Genomic DNA, 15,149 nt, shown 5'->3' on the forward strand with positions numbered 1-15,149 from the left:
TCCGCTTTAGGAACAATTTGCTCCGTTTCAGTCAGGCTCATTTCAGTGTGGCTGAGGGAGTTCATGTGCGGACTGATCCTGTCATGAGCTCTGTAAATCGGAGGTGCATCGTGGGGGCTTTGTTCACCTGGATGTGCTCAACAGCCAGAGAGTCCACATCTAAAGCCTTGTGTTCAGCACGGCTCTCTGCAGTTTTAAGAATGTGCAGCAAACATTCAGCGTGCTTTTTGAATCCCACCCCCTGGGTCCGACCCCACTGTTTGGCCTGGGCACACCAACCGCTTCTGCCAAGTGACCTCTTTCTAATATTCGGTGGCTTTCCACATATGCTTACCCTTGATGGTCTGGGCAGTTTTGTGGGTATTCTTAAAATGGACCTGGAGATTTGACGCTCTTGATTTGCATGATTTTGTAGGGTTCTCTGGACAAGGGAGCAGCAAACAAACCATTTTGGCAGATCGCCACCTTTTTATACCGTCAAGTTGACATGAAATCCTGTAACAGCCACAGACCATACCTGGTCAACTTCGTTTGTCCTTCTTTTCTATCCATTTCTGCCCGTGAGATTGATCCCAGGACAAATGGTGGCCTTTTGAGATCATGTGGTTGCAGCTGATTCTTCGAAGGAGTGCATATTTCCCAGATGTTACTGTTCACCCTATCATCCTGTCTTTTGCTTGACTGAAAGCTGAACTATATGGGCGAGATCCATTCCATCGTGAAAAGTGACCAAGAGCCATAGTCTTAAAAGTTCCATCAGTCTCAGTCTATTAAGCCTAGTCTTTTTTTTAATTTTAAGTTTTGTTCCACATTTGCCGCCCCCCTTCTGTCCAGACCCCTCGACTATGATTCCTTTCAGAGCCGTCAGCAATGACAGCTGGACACCATCTAGTGCTTCTGGTCTCAGGATGGTAGAGGCCGAAGCTGGTGTGGTCTATCAGTCCTTTGCACCAGTTATGTCCATGTGCCTTTCACGTCTTGTGCTTCTTTGATTGAGACTGTGAGAGCCTGATCGATGTAGTGCAAATCAAAGAGCACAGAATTCGTCCGGGAAAGGTTAGAGAGATGAAAGATCATCCTCAGAAATGTATAGAACTAGATGGAGAATAGGTTGAGAAACAATAACTTCACATTTTATATTTTATTTGATAAAGGTTTCTATGATTTTGTAGCAATGCTATTTAACTTAATCCTCATGGACACAGATAAAAGAAAGGTAAAATGATGTGAAAAGATACAAATCATTTCAAGAAACAAAAATAAGAATAGAAACATCGAAGAAAACATATAATAACGTCAGACAGTAGACTTTAAGATAAGTCATACCACCAAATATGATGAGGGCTTGTTGTTGTTTTTTTTTAGTAATCCCCCCCCGCCCCGCGCCCAATGAGGGACATTTCTTTTTTTGTCCCCCAGAGGGACATTTCATAATGATAAAAATATTACATCATCAAGAAGAATTAGCTTGAAATGTGCATGCTTACTAAAATAACTTTAAAATCTAGAAGGCAAACGGAATTAAAGGAGGAAATATCAAAACCTCTGGTCTTAATAGGAGACTTCAATACCAACCTCGCAGCTTTTGACGAACCAGGAAAACAAAACTCAACAAGGATTTAGAAGATTTGAACAACACAATTAGCCAAGTCCTAATTAATGTTGTGCTCAATAACTGCAGAATATACACTTTTTCCCCTAGCACACATGAATGTTTCCAAGATAAACCATTTGGGCCACAAAAAAAGCCTTAATAAAATTTAAATAATATATTCTTTATTTACAGTAGAATTATATTAAGAACAATAACAAAATGAAAACTAGAAAAACCCCAATCACTTGGAAATTAAGCAACAATAGCCCCTAGATCAAAGAAACTAGCCGCAGAGAAAATTGTATATTCTAAATTGAGTGATAATGACGCAAAGCACATCTAAATTAGGAGGATGCAGGCAAAGCTGCGCTTAGAAAGAAATCTATAATTCCAAAATTTAATTATCAAAAAGAAACGTTTCAACACTATGACCCAATTTCCTGCCTTCTGATGCTAGAAAACCAAACTAAATCCAAAGTAATTGGAAGAAAGTAGATAATATGATAAACAAGAATATTTCTAGAATGTTCTGGAGGAAGAGGTTTAAGATTGACAAGCTAAACCCCAAACCAAACCTACTGCCAGCAGGGTCAGTGCCCCTCGGTTCTTAAAGGGCACTCCTTGGTCTCCCACACTTTCTCTTTTGCTTGCGTAGATGTCTTGGGTCGCCAGTTGTTCTGACAATGTTTGTTGCGAAGACTACTGATTCCTTATTGAATGCTTTGTGCTCCTGCTATAAGTTCATTGACTGTATATAAAAGGATTTCCATATTCTCAGTTTGATTCATTGTTCTATATGTCTATTATTATTTTTTAATCATTTTATTGGGGGGTTAATGCAACTCTTTTCACAATCCATACATACATCCGTTGTGCCGAGCACATTTGTTCTGTTGTCCATCCGCCAGGGAGGAGGTTAGATGATTATTTTTTAATAAATCATTTTATTGAGGGCTCATACAGCTCTTCTAACAAGCCATACATCAATTGTATCAAGCACATTTGTACATATGTTGCCATCGTCATTTTCAAAACATTTTCTTTCTACTTGAGCCCTTGGTAGGAGGCCAGCTCTTCCTTTTTCCCTCCCTCTCCCACTCTCCCATCCTCATGAACCCTTGATAAATTATAAATTATTATTATTTTCATATCTTACACCATCCGCTGTCTCCCTTCACCCACGTTTCTATTGTTTGTTTTCGTGTGTGTGTGTGTTATATGTGAATCATTGCGATCAGTTCCCTCTTTTTCTCTCTTCTTCCCCCTACCCTCATGGTATCGCTACTCACATTATTGTTCCTGAGGGGTTGATCTATCCTGGATTCCATGTGTTCAGAGATCTTATCTGTCCCAGTGTACATACTCTGGCCTATTCGAATTTGTAATGTAGAACTGGGGTCATGATAGAGTGGGGGGAGGAAGCATTAAAGAGCCAGAGGGATATTCTGGTTGGCTTGCCCCTTCCTTGTGACCCTTCTGTGAGGGGATGTCCAATTGTCTACAAATGGGCTTTGGGTCTCCACTCTGACCCCCCTCATTCACATTGACATAAGTGTTTGCTTTGGGTCTCCTGAAGCTTCATACCTGATCCCTTCAGGCAAGATAAACAGTCCCAAGGAGAAAACAACTGACTGATGGTTCAGCAGGGATAGGGAGGAGGGTATCCAACAAACTGAGGACAAGGGAACAAGAGATCTAAAATCTATAGCGAGGAGGGTGTGGAATGCCTGGTGGGGTTTGATCAAAGGCAATGTAACCGAGAGGAATTACTGAGAGCCGAATGAAGGTCCAACGTGATAGTGGGACAGGGGGAAAGTCAAAGGAAATAGAGGAAAGACTTAAGAGGCAAAAGACATTTATAGAGGTATATTTACATGCAAATATGCACACATTTACATTTATGCATACACCTGCGTGCATGCATAAATAAATATAAATGTATTTATATAAATATTTAGATAACATGATAAGAATATAGGTCTATGTACATATATTTATGTTAAGTATTAAGGTAGCAGAGGAACATTGGGCCTCTACTCAAGTACTCCCTCAACGCAAGAACACTTTGTTCTAATAACCTGGCATTCTGTGATGCTCACCTTCCCGACACGATTGCTGAAGACAAAATGGGTGCATATGCAAATGTCGTGAAGAAAGCTGATGGTACAAGATAGAGCGTCTGGGGTCTTAAAGGCTTGAAGTAAACCAGCGGCCATCCAACAGGAAGCAACAAAGCCCACGTGGAAGAAGCACACCAGTTGTGCGATTACGAGGTCTTCAGCACTTTAAAGCGGTCTCATGCAGCCGACTTACCGATGCAATGTCGTTTTGTTTCTTAACTGCTGCCTCTATGAGCATTGATCGTGCATCCAAGCAAGACGGAATCCTTGACAAGTCAATCTGCTCTCAGTTTATCATGATGCTACCTATTGATCCAGTTGTGAAGATTTTGGTTCTCTTTTTTTCTCATTATTTAGAGAATACTTTATTAGTTTCTGTAGTCAAACCCATATAGATAAGACCTTACATATTCAATACAGTGCGTTACCCCTGCACAAATGGAAAAAAAATTAAGTTTAATGTTTCTAGAGCAATAGGGCTGTTAATTTCTGTACAATGCCAACTCAACACAGTACAACTGGGATACTTTTCCAAAGTTGACAGCACAGCTAAAGTTTCCAAAAATTCAAATTATATATACATATATATAAAGACCCATCGCAGTGTTATGCATCAATAACAGAAACAGGTTCTGCAGTCATCTGAACAAAATTATAGAGACATCCAGCACACTCCATTTAAAAAAAAAAAAGGAAAAAACAATACAAAACCTCAGAAAACAGCAGAGTCTTAACTGTTGTGGTACCTGGCACCATTTTTTTTTAATTAGCTTCTCAATCATCATTGGAAAGAAAACATTCTCGAATAACATCTTTAAAAAAGAGCTCTGCTATAGCAGTCACTATTACATGTCATAAAGCAGGTCCAAGATATTTTACATTCACAGAGGTATGATACAGCATGGTCCTACATCTGTAAGACTAGAGGATACAATTAAAAAGGCATTATTTGAGACTTGCTTCTACTTTTCCAGCAGAGGGCCCAAGGATGGTGTGACACAGCTCTGGGACAGACATGCACCTTCTTAGAGGGGCGTCCCTGTCCCTGGTGGCACAGCGCTGACACCCACCGCCCTCTCACGAACACCAGCTGAAAGCCATGAAGAAACAAAAAAGATCTTGGTTTTCTTTACACGGAGTTCAATCCACACTGAAGGCTGCAGTCCTTGATCGTCACCAGCGAGTGCTTCAAATGCTCACTTTCAGCCAGCAAGGCTGTGTCATCTGCACATCTTATTACCCCGGCCTCCAGTCCTGATGCCGCGTTCTTCCCCAGATTCCCCCGCTTCCCTTGTCATGTGCTCCGCACCCACAATGACTAGTACGGTAGAAGTGCACAACTTTGATGTCACATGCAGTCTTCCTTGTTCCATTGGACTGAGCGCCCCTTGTCCATAGACTGGCTCCACAGGAACACAATGACGTGTTCTGCAAACCACGCTCTTCTCCAGGCTCCTCACAGTTGATAAGACCCAGATGGTCCACTGCCTTTGCACAGTCAATAAAACGCCAGGAACCACCTTTCTGGTGTTCTCTGATTTCAGCCAAGCTCCACCTGACGTCAGCAGTCAGAGCCCTCGTTCCGTGGCCTCTTCTCAACGCAGCTTGAGTTTCTGGCAGCTCCTCGCTGATGCGCTGCTGCAGCATCAGTGAACGACACTCAGCAAGGCTCTACTTGCATGTGATAGCAATGACATTATTCGATAATGTCCTCATTCTGTTTTGCTGAAGTAACACGCACAACATCGAACACATAGTGAATCCACGGGGTTCCCGGCAGTGCTTGCCAGGCCGCTCGCCACAGCTGCACGGCAGCTTCCGAGCCAGGGTTAGAGGTCGTGCTTGGCAACACTGTCCTAGTCGTTAACGTCACTAAATTCATGTGTAGCTCTAGACTTATCTTATGTAACCATAATCCTAGAAAAAGGGGTCGCAAGAAGACACAGTTTAAGAAGGCTTGCGTGTCAGAACTGACTTGATAGCGATGGACGATGAGACACGCAAGTGGAAATGAAAATCAACATATTAAGTATAACGCTTAGCTTTGGGGCCAGCGATCCTGATTAGAGGTAGGTGTTGCAGTGATGAGGAGCACATATGGCTCCCATGGCGTTGAGAGCCACGTTTAAGGGAGCTCTGCGATAGACGAGTAAGTGCTTCACCGGCTTGTTGAAGATTGCAGTTGGTCTTCCATCAATTCCTGGAGCCTTGTTTGTGGTTAATGCTTTCAGTGCTACTTGGACTTCTTTCTTCAGTACCGTTTTTTAAAAAATTTCTTTGGCATATAATGCACATATATTATACAATTCAGTAGTTCAGTCACATTTAGAAGAGTTATATAATCATGACCATAATCAGTTTCAGAATATTTTTCTTTCTTGTACTCATTCTGATTAGCTCTTCACTCCCCGTAAGCTCTGTCAGAGCCCCAGGAAACCATTAATCCAGTTACTCTCGCTATAGATTTTAGATACAGGAAAGTATACAAAACAAAAACAAAACCTAACAATAATAACAGTAAAATGGAAAAAAAAATCCCAAAGAAAGCAGAAAATATTAAAGATTGAACTAATTTAAAAATGGGTCAAAAGGGCGATCAAATGATAAGGATGTTGATTTTTACCTAGAGGCCTCTGCAATAATCCATTTTCCAGTGTATTCTGCACGGCACCATGGGTAATCACCGCCCTGGCCCATGGTCAGAGGGCATTCATCAGGGCCTTACTCCACAGGTATTTCCCCTCCACTATTTTTTTTAAAATGGAAACAAGCTAAAATGGCTCAAAAGGAGACGAAATGATAAGACACTGCATTTTAACCTAGCTGTTGTTGTTGTTGATGATGATGATGATGGGTGCCATCTAGCTGACTCAGAAGGAAGCACTGAGGACCTCAGCCTGGCACGTAACCACTATGCCACCAGGGCTCCTCCAGCCGTCGACAGAAGAGCTGAAATAATATACATTCTCCTTAATTTAGGAGATTTTACAGAATGTTCCTTTTTCGGGCTTCTTGTGAGAAATTAGAAAACTTGTAAACATGAGGTCCTCAGTCCGGTCTGGTACCATACTTCAGAGGTGACGGACTTTCTCCTATCCCTTCTTGTCCTGCTGTAGAACTGGACTGGACCCCACACAATGCCTGCGTTCTAGTTCTCAGAACTTTAGAACTTATGGCAAAGGGGCTTTTGCAGACGTGATTAAGGGAAGGAGATGGATTATTCTGGATAATGGAAGGTGGGCCCTCCATGCTTTGATGTGGCTGTGAGAGGGAAGTCGCGGGAGATCGCACACTAACGGGGAGGCATTAGGAAGCGAGAACAAAGAGAATTCTGAAAACTCGATCCTGAAGATGTGAGTGATGGATCTAAAAGCCAAGAAGTGTCAGGTACCCCAGAGTCTGGGAGCAATAAAGAACAAACTCCTCCCTAAACCTTCCCGAGGGCTTGCGGCCCTGCCAACACCTTGACTTTGGTCCAACGAGTCCGATTTCAGACCTCCGGTCTCCAGACTGTGAGAGAATCAATTTCTGCTGTTTCATGGCACAGAATCGTGGTAAATGGTTACACAGCCACTAGCATCCAATAGACCCCCGTGCCCCAAGATGAGACTGGTGTTCTTCCAGGCCCCTGTACTGATCCACTTACCAACACGCTCCTTCCGGTCTCTGAGGTTAAGAATCAGGAACCAAAACCCATCATCCAGAAGTGTGTTTTGAGTGGTCTCGAAAGTGATCAAGGTAATGGATTTGCAATGCACATCAGGGAAGAGGTCAGGTGGGAAGTTCAGGATACACTGTGTTTATGCTTCTTTAAGGCCAAAATTAATTCTTGCGGAAGGGAATGTGCATATAGAGAATTTAGCCATAGTGAAAACATCCTTTGTATTTATGGATGAAGATTCAGACTTCAAGCTTGACTAAATGGCATTTATATTAACTATGTAGCTATATTTATGCATATTAGATAGATGAACCCTACCTTCAGATCAGAGCGGAGATCACATTTTTGGACTATGTTTTTAAACTTTGAGAGTAAAACCAGTCCCCATTTACTGAACTCCCGCTCCTCCTGGAAGCCCTGTCTGTGTCAGCAGAACCGACATCCAGAGAGTGTTTAATGGCTGACTTTCTTTTTTTGGAATAATCACCAGATCTGTTTGTCTGAGGCTCCTCAGGGTGCATTGGAACCTCTTGTTTCTGATTTTTAGCTGAGCGAGTTCTAATTACAGGTACTCCCCTGAGAGCAAAGCTTAGTGTTTTTACTGCGTGCTTTTTGGGTCTTCTCTAGCTTGTCCTGGGAAGGTAGAGGTGAAAAGAAAACTGATTCGTTCCCGGGTTTCGGCACCAAAAAAAAAAAAGAAAGAAAAGAAAACTGATCTTGCTCCAACAATGATCAGATATAACGAGAGACATTTGTGCCTTGTTGGGATCCCTCCTTTGTTGACCCTGACATAGCTAGAGTCCATGGTCAGTCCCAAGGGCAACTTGTCGTATTTAGCAGAAGCTTAGGAATAAAATAGAACAGAGGGAGAAGTGACATGTATCCCAAGCAGGGAGCCAGTGGTGAAGAAAAGGGTTCGTGGTCCACTGTGAGAAGAGATTCAGCTCCTGCTTTGCACCCTGGAAGGAGAAGGAGCCGGCCTAACCCTGCTGTGATGGCAAAAAGGGCCACCTGGTCATGCAGACAACTACCCTTTATTTCAGTGTATTCTCTTCAGAGGTTTGAAGTGGGGGAGGGGACGGGGGATAAGACCAGAGGAATGGGATCTCTTGCCCAGATCTATCCTTTCAGATGAATGGTCACTAATGGACATTAAAACATGATAGATTAACGAAGGCCTGATAAACCACACAGCTGATAAAACCCACTTTCTTATGACAGGCCAGCAGTCAAGCAATACCAGGGATTAAAAAGCACTTCAGACGAAATCACCCTTCCCAGTGTGAGCTGGCGGCAAGGAGTAAGACGATGACATGAGCACTCGAGGCCCTTTGTTCAGCTTGAGCTTGGCACCACACGCACACGGGTGAGGGCACCTTCAGCCTTTCCACTCTGGCAGGTTAACTGTGCACGTCAAGAGGAGCTAGATGCTGAAATGTTGGGTAAGCATCTGTTGGAAATCATGAGATGGAGAGAAATGAAGTACCCTGTTGGTGGTTCGTTTGCCAGTGTGCAAGTGTGTGTGGGATTCTTTTATCATTTGATTCTTTCATCTGCAGTCTGTGATGGTTTGTATGATGTTGGTTTAGGTAGATTAGAGAAATAAATCCACAGACACTCATATGTGTATAAGAAAGAGCTTTATATACAAGAACAGTTGAATATTGAGAAAACATCCCAGACCAGTCCAGATCAAGTCCCTAAGTCCTATATTAGCCTGTATGTCTAATACCAATCTATAAATTCCTCTTCAGACTCATGCAATGATTTATGCTGAATGCATGAAGATCACATGCCATCGGGTGGGAAGTCTTGTGGATCCAGTGGCATGGAAGCATCTTGTGCTGCCAGGGGTCTCCATGTGGCTCCTTCAGCTCCAGGGCTCTAGCGTAGCTCCATGTATCTTGTCCACAGGACAAGTGACCGTGTCAATCCATCTCGCTGAGGGCCTTTCTCTTTTTTGCTGCCCATCCACTTTACCAAACATGATGTCCTTCTCCATGGAATGGTCTCTCTGACAATATGTCCAAAGTAAACAAGAAGTCTTGTCTCTAAGGAGCACGCTGGCCTCACTTCTTCCAATACAGATTGGTTTGTTCGTTTAGCAGTCCATGGTACCTTTAATATTCCTCTCCAGCACCCAATCAAATGCATCAAGTCTTCTTCAGTCTTCCTCATTCAATGTCCAACTTTCACATGCAGATGACGCAATTGAAGATTCCATGGTGCGGGTCAGGTGCACCTTAGTCCTCAAAGTAAGTCTTGCTCTTCAACGCTTTAACGATGTCCTGGGCAGCAAGCAGGTTACCTAATGCAATCTGTCTTTTGATCTCTTGAGTGCTGCCTCACTGAGCACTGATTGTGGACCCAAGCAAGACAAAGTCCTGGACAACTTCAGCCTTTTCTCCACTGATCATGATGTTGTCTATTGGTCCAGTGTGTGGATTTGGGTCTTCTTTACAGTGAGTTGCAATCCATCCCGAAGGCTACAATCCTTCCTCTTCACATGCTTCACTTCCTCTTCACTGTCAGCAAGCAAGCTTGTGTCAAGTGCACATCGAAGGTTGTTAATAAGTTTTCTTTCCTCCAGTCCTGATGCCACATTCTTCTTTATGGGATCCAGTTTCTCTTATGATTAATCTAACTACATCTGCCACTATGGCCAGAGGGGTTCACTGGAGGCTTAATTTATGCGTGGACCCTGCAAATGGATTTTGGGCTTCCACAGTCATCCATAGCCTTCTGCAAAGCGGGTGTTCGCACCTTGCGTTCTGATACCGTTCCCGCCTTCAAATTTGGACTGGTCTTACAAAATTCTATCACGTGATCATATTTTCCAACGACTTACTAGTTCTTCTTTTTTGTTTCCAACTTTTGCATTCCAATCATACCCAATAATTACCAATGCATCTTAATTGCTTATTTGATTAATTTCAGACAAAACACTTTGGTAGATTTCTTCAATTTCCTCATGACTGGCTTTCGTGGTTGGTCCATAAATTTGAATAATAGTTGGGTTAACTGGATTTCTCTGTATGTGTCTAGATATTATCCTATCATAAGCAGCTTTGAACTTCAAGATAGAGTGTGACGTGTTCTTGATGAGGAATGCAACGCCACTCCCCTTAGCCACTTGCTGCATGGTAGGCTGTAGGGCTGATTCAGAACGGCCAATGCCGGTCCATTTCAGCTCATGAGTGCCTAAGATATTTGTCTTTATGCATTCCATTTCGTGCTTCATGACTTCTGACTTTCCTAGATGCATCCTTGATACATTCCACGTTCCAATTAGTAGTACGCGTTTGCAGGTGTTTCTTGTCATTTTGAGTTATGTGCCACCAGCAAGAAGGGTACCGAAGACCACTCCCCTCCAAGTCATTATGGTGGACCCTGCTTTGAGAGGCCACTCTTCCGCCCCCATATTGTGAGTCCCTTTCGATCTGAGGGTTCATCTCCTAGCACTGTCTCTAGGACTGCCCCACTGTTATCCATCAGGGGTTCATGGTTAATTCTTCAGAAGGGGGCGCCTGTTCCTTCTTTGTGGTCTATTCTTAGTTTGCAGTCTGGAAGCTCCGGGGAAACCTGCTCACGTTGGGTGACCCTGCTGGCATTGCAGCACCAGTGACAGCGTCCAGCACCCCAGCCGCATGCAAGCCACCGCAGTACATAGGCAAACCGACAGGCACGTGGTGGATGCTGACACACACTGAGCCTGCGCCATGGAGGATTTCTGCGACTATAAGTCTTTCTGGGCACAGACAGCCTCATTTTCCCCCTGTGGAGCAGCTGGTGGGTCTGAATTGCCTTGCCAACCTTCTGCGTGGCGGCCCAACACTCCCCCCACGGCCTAGCAGTCCTCCTGACGAGGGGAAGGCAGGAGTTTACGTTTAGCCGTTGTGGACGAAAGTACGCTGCATAGTTCTGGAACAAAGTGCCGGCTCAACCAGGCAAGCACGCGCTTAGTTGTGCTTAGTTACGAATAGCGTAAGTAAGCCCACATGTACCTTGCCAGCTGAGTACTCTGTCCCTGCCTGGGGCTGTACTTTCAGAAAGAGGTTTGATCCTGTAGGAAGGCGCTGAGGTGTTGGAGAGGCAGATGCCAGCCACCCCTTGAAGCTGAGTCTTTGACGTGGGGAAAACGCGAACGTGTTGACGATAGATACAAGCAAGCACACGCTTATCTTATTCATGGGTAAGCCGACACCGTTCAAAGGGCATTTGAATCAGGAGCAAGGCAGAATCGTTGTGACTTTCTAAAAGCCAAAAGCTGCTCAGAGACTGATGGAGGCAGTCGATTCCTCCCCGCTCAGATGTTCAGAAAACTCACACACCCGCACGTTCAGACACACACACATGTTCTCTCTCTCTCACACACACACACACACACACACTCACACACCCGCACGTTCACACACACTCACACACCCGCACATTCACACACGCACTCACACACCCGCACGTTCACACACACTCACACACCCGCACATTCACACACGCACTCACACACCCGCACGTTCACACACACGTTCTCTCTCTCTGTCTCACACACACATACACTCACACACCCGTACGCACGCACGCACGCACACACACACACACACACACACAGAGGCATTGGTGCTCAGAGGAACAAAGAAAAGGAATGAAAAGGGGGAGAAAGTTTCATTGATGATGTCATTTGAAACTTTAGTGTACAGCTCGATAGTTTATAAACGCAGAGGCTTTCTTGCAAAAAGACAATTTTGAGTCCAAGCCAGTCTCTCAAGTGGGGCGACTAAGGGTTACATGGCTGATAAGTAGACACCAAGGCAGTTGAGTTAGGAGAAAGAAACCGAGACATGACTTCTTTTTAACAGAATTCTTATTATGAAAAAGAAATTCAAATGTACTCAAGACTAGTGTAACGAACCCCTCAATATGGCCATGGCCGAGACTGAGAATTATTCCATATTTCTTTATAAATGTGTAGTAAAAGAGATACTCCCTAACAAAGCATTCGCCATGCTCACCATTTTAAGTGCACCATTCCATGATATTAATTACATACACCACGTAATTAATCACCGCTGCTCATTTTCAAATGGTTTTTTTTTTATCACACTCATATTTCTTTACATTGAATTGGAAGAAAGTAAAAGAGGAAGTCTGCAGTTTGGGATAGACAGCAAGGCATAGTTAAATTTAGCTTTACAAGAAACTCTTCAACTTGATTAATCAGCTAATCAAAGCTCTTTGTTTCATTTCAGCTCAAAGAGAGGCTATTCACGGCTTACCATCTGCATGGAGTTTTCATGGGTCCATGCTGAATGTGCAGGCTCTGTTCAACATTCTTTGTCTCCGTCGATTCCTTTGAAATCAAGGGTGGAAAAAGCCGACTTTATATTTCTTATTTTCCAATATCTCCCCCACCCCCCAACAAATGTGAGACTTTGTTTTTGCGCCCTTGGAGGCAGTGGCAGGGTATCCTCCCGGTGATGGTCATGGGGCAAAGCAACCCAGGCTCCTGGCTCTCGGGAGAAAGTTCTGGGGCTGGAGATTGATGGAGGTAAGAATCCATTGCTCTACTGTGGTCTTGTCCAGAATAATCGGGTGCCAATCGAGAATGAGAGCTAGGTAGAAGTTCATGGAACATCCACATTCAGGATGTAGGAGGGAGATACTAGGACACACACCCCACCCCACCCCCAGACTCACGGCCATGGAGTCAATTCTGATTCATAGCAACCATGTAGGACAGGTAGAACTACCCCTGTGAGTTCCAGAGACTGTAACTCTTTACAGGAGTAGAAGCTCTGCCGTTCTCCCCATATATGCATAGAGTTGGAAAGAGGGAGGGAAAGGCATTTCAGGGGGCTGCAAATGGTTAAGTCCTCAACTACTAGCCCAAAGGCTGTGGGCTCAAACCCACCCGAGGTGCCTGGGAGACAGGACTGGCGCTCTGCTTCTGAGAAGGCACAGCCTTGAGAGGTCTATGGCTCTCTGTGGGTGCGCCGCACGCATGGCCCCCCACGCAGAGCGGACTCACAGCCACCCAAAGGCAGCAGCCACCAGAGAGAGCCCCGTGTGGGGCAAAGCTCTGAGACCAGCTGTTCGCCCGAGTTTGGAAGTTCCAGGGCTTATTCACTAATCGTCAAGTGGGCCCAGCCACAGGATGCAGCAGAACTGGCCCTGCAGGTTTCTGAGACTGTGACTTTTCATGAGAGGAGAAAGCCTAGCCTTTCGCCCGGGGGGCTGCCGGTGGTTTCAAACTATTGACCTTGCACTTAGCAGCCTGAGAGAATTAAGGTTTATTGTGCTAACCTGGCCAATAAACACATGTGGGGTTAATTGAAGGGCGAAGGGATAAATGGCTCAGTGAGCCTTGCCTTTCTAGTTCTTGGGTCTCTTGCTCTCTGATGGTCGGACCAGGGTGCAGCTGCCTTAGCCAGTTCCCTGCTTCAGCTGGCAAAGCTCACTTCCTGCAAGACATCCCTGAGGAGAAGCCGCATGGACCTACCCCGATGCAGCCCTGGGTGCTGGAGCAGCTGCGTGGAGACCCCTGCCAGCGCTGAGATGCTTACACGCTCACTGACTCGTCTTTCCTCCTGCAGTCGGTGTCATTGCGTGTGTTTTGTGAGCTGGAGGAGGACTTTGTGGATTGGTGTCGGACACATTGGACTTATGGGCTTGGCAGCACTGGGTTGGGATGCTTTTTTTTTTTTTTTACCATTTATATAAAACTCTCTCTTATACGTATGAGTTTCTGTGGCTTTGTTTCCCTAGTTTACCCAGACTGACACACAGCCCAACCCTACGTCACCAGGGATCCTTCCCAGGCCCCAAACACCACATGGGAGAGAAGAGATACTTCTTATTTTCCTTCCACCAACTGAGTGGAGTCCCTTGGAGAACTTGAAGGGTTACCTGGAGCTACTGAGACGTGGTGTCACTGGGGGGCGAGGCTGTGCTGCTGACTGTGCCCTAGCCACGTGGGGGCGTGGCATCACTCGGGTTACTGTAAGTCATCTTCCACATTCACTTACTTACCAGTCATGGTAGAGGCTGGGCCCGTGGCTGGTCTTCGGGTTGAGAGGAGGCTCCCCCTGGCCAATGGGAGAGGGAGAGGCAGCACCTTTCCACCGCTAGTGGGGAGTTTCCGCAGGCAGATCCCACCCCAAGGGAGGTGACACACCCTGCTGATGTCATTGTAAGGAATCACAGGGGTGTCTGAGTCACCCCTGAAGAATTTACAGGGAAGGATGTGGTCGCAAATGTCCGTGAGTTGGCTGTTTCTCCAGAAGGTTCTTTTGGAGAGAGAAGTGAGGTCAGATGTGTGCACTTTGGAAGTGGACCCCATCCTGAGAGCTCGTGGTCTGTGTTGGGTCTAGATCGCATCGTTCTTTCTGGGGGTTGAGGGGATGTCACCCCCAGGGGTCACTGGGCATTGCAGGGAGACATTTCTCATTGTCATGAACATGAGCGTGCTAGTGGTATGGACGACACGGGCATAGGATGCTGCTCAAAATCCCGCAGGGTCCCCACAGGCCCGCCTCGCGGGGCTCAGACACCAAGGCAGCTGGAGGGGGGTGCTGCGGGGTGCCCAGGGCCAAGGGCAGTATCAGGAAAGGTTGTGAAGGGCTCTGGAAAGGGCAGAATGCCCCATCTGGTTCGTCCTTCCAGGTGACCCGCGCCTTTGCCTCGTCTCGGTTTCATCGTTGGCAACTCTGGAGGCTGGATAACATGGAGGCGGGCCAAAGATGCCTGCAGAACATGCGCAACCCCTTGGTCTGGTGAG

Source organism: Tenrec ecaudatus, chromosome 9 (genome assembly GCF_050624435.1).
Source record: "Tenrec ecaudatus isolate mTenEca1 chromosome 9, mTenEca1.hap1, whole genome shotgun sequence".
Lineage (NCBI taxonomy): Eukaryota > Metazoa > Chordata > Mammalia > Afrosoricida > Tenrecidae > Tenrec > Tenrec ecaudatus.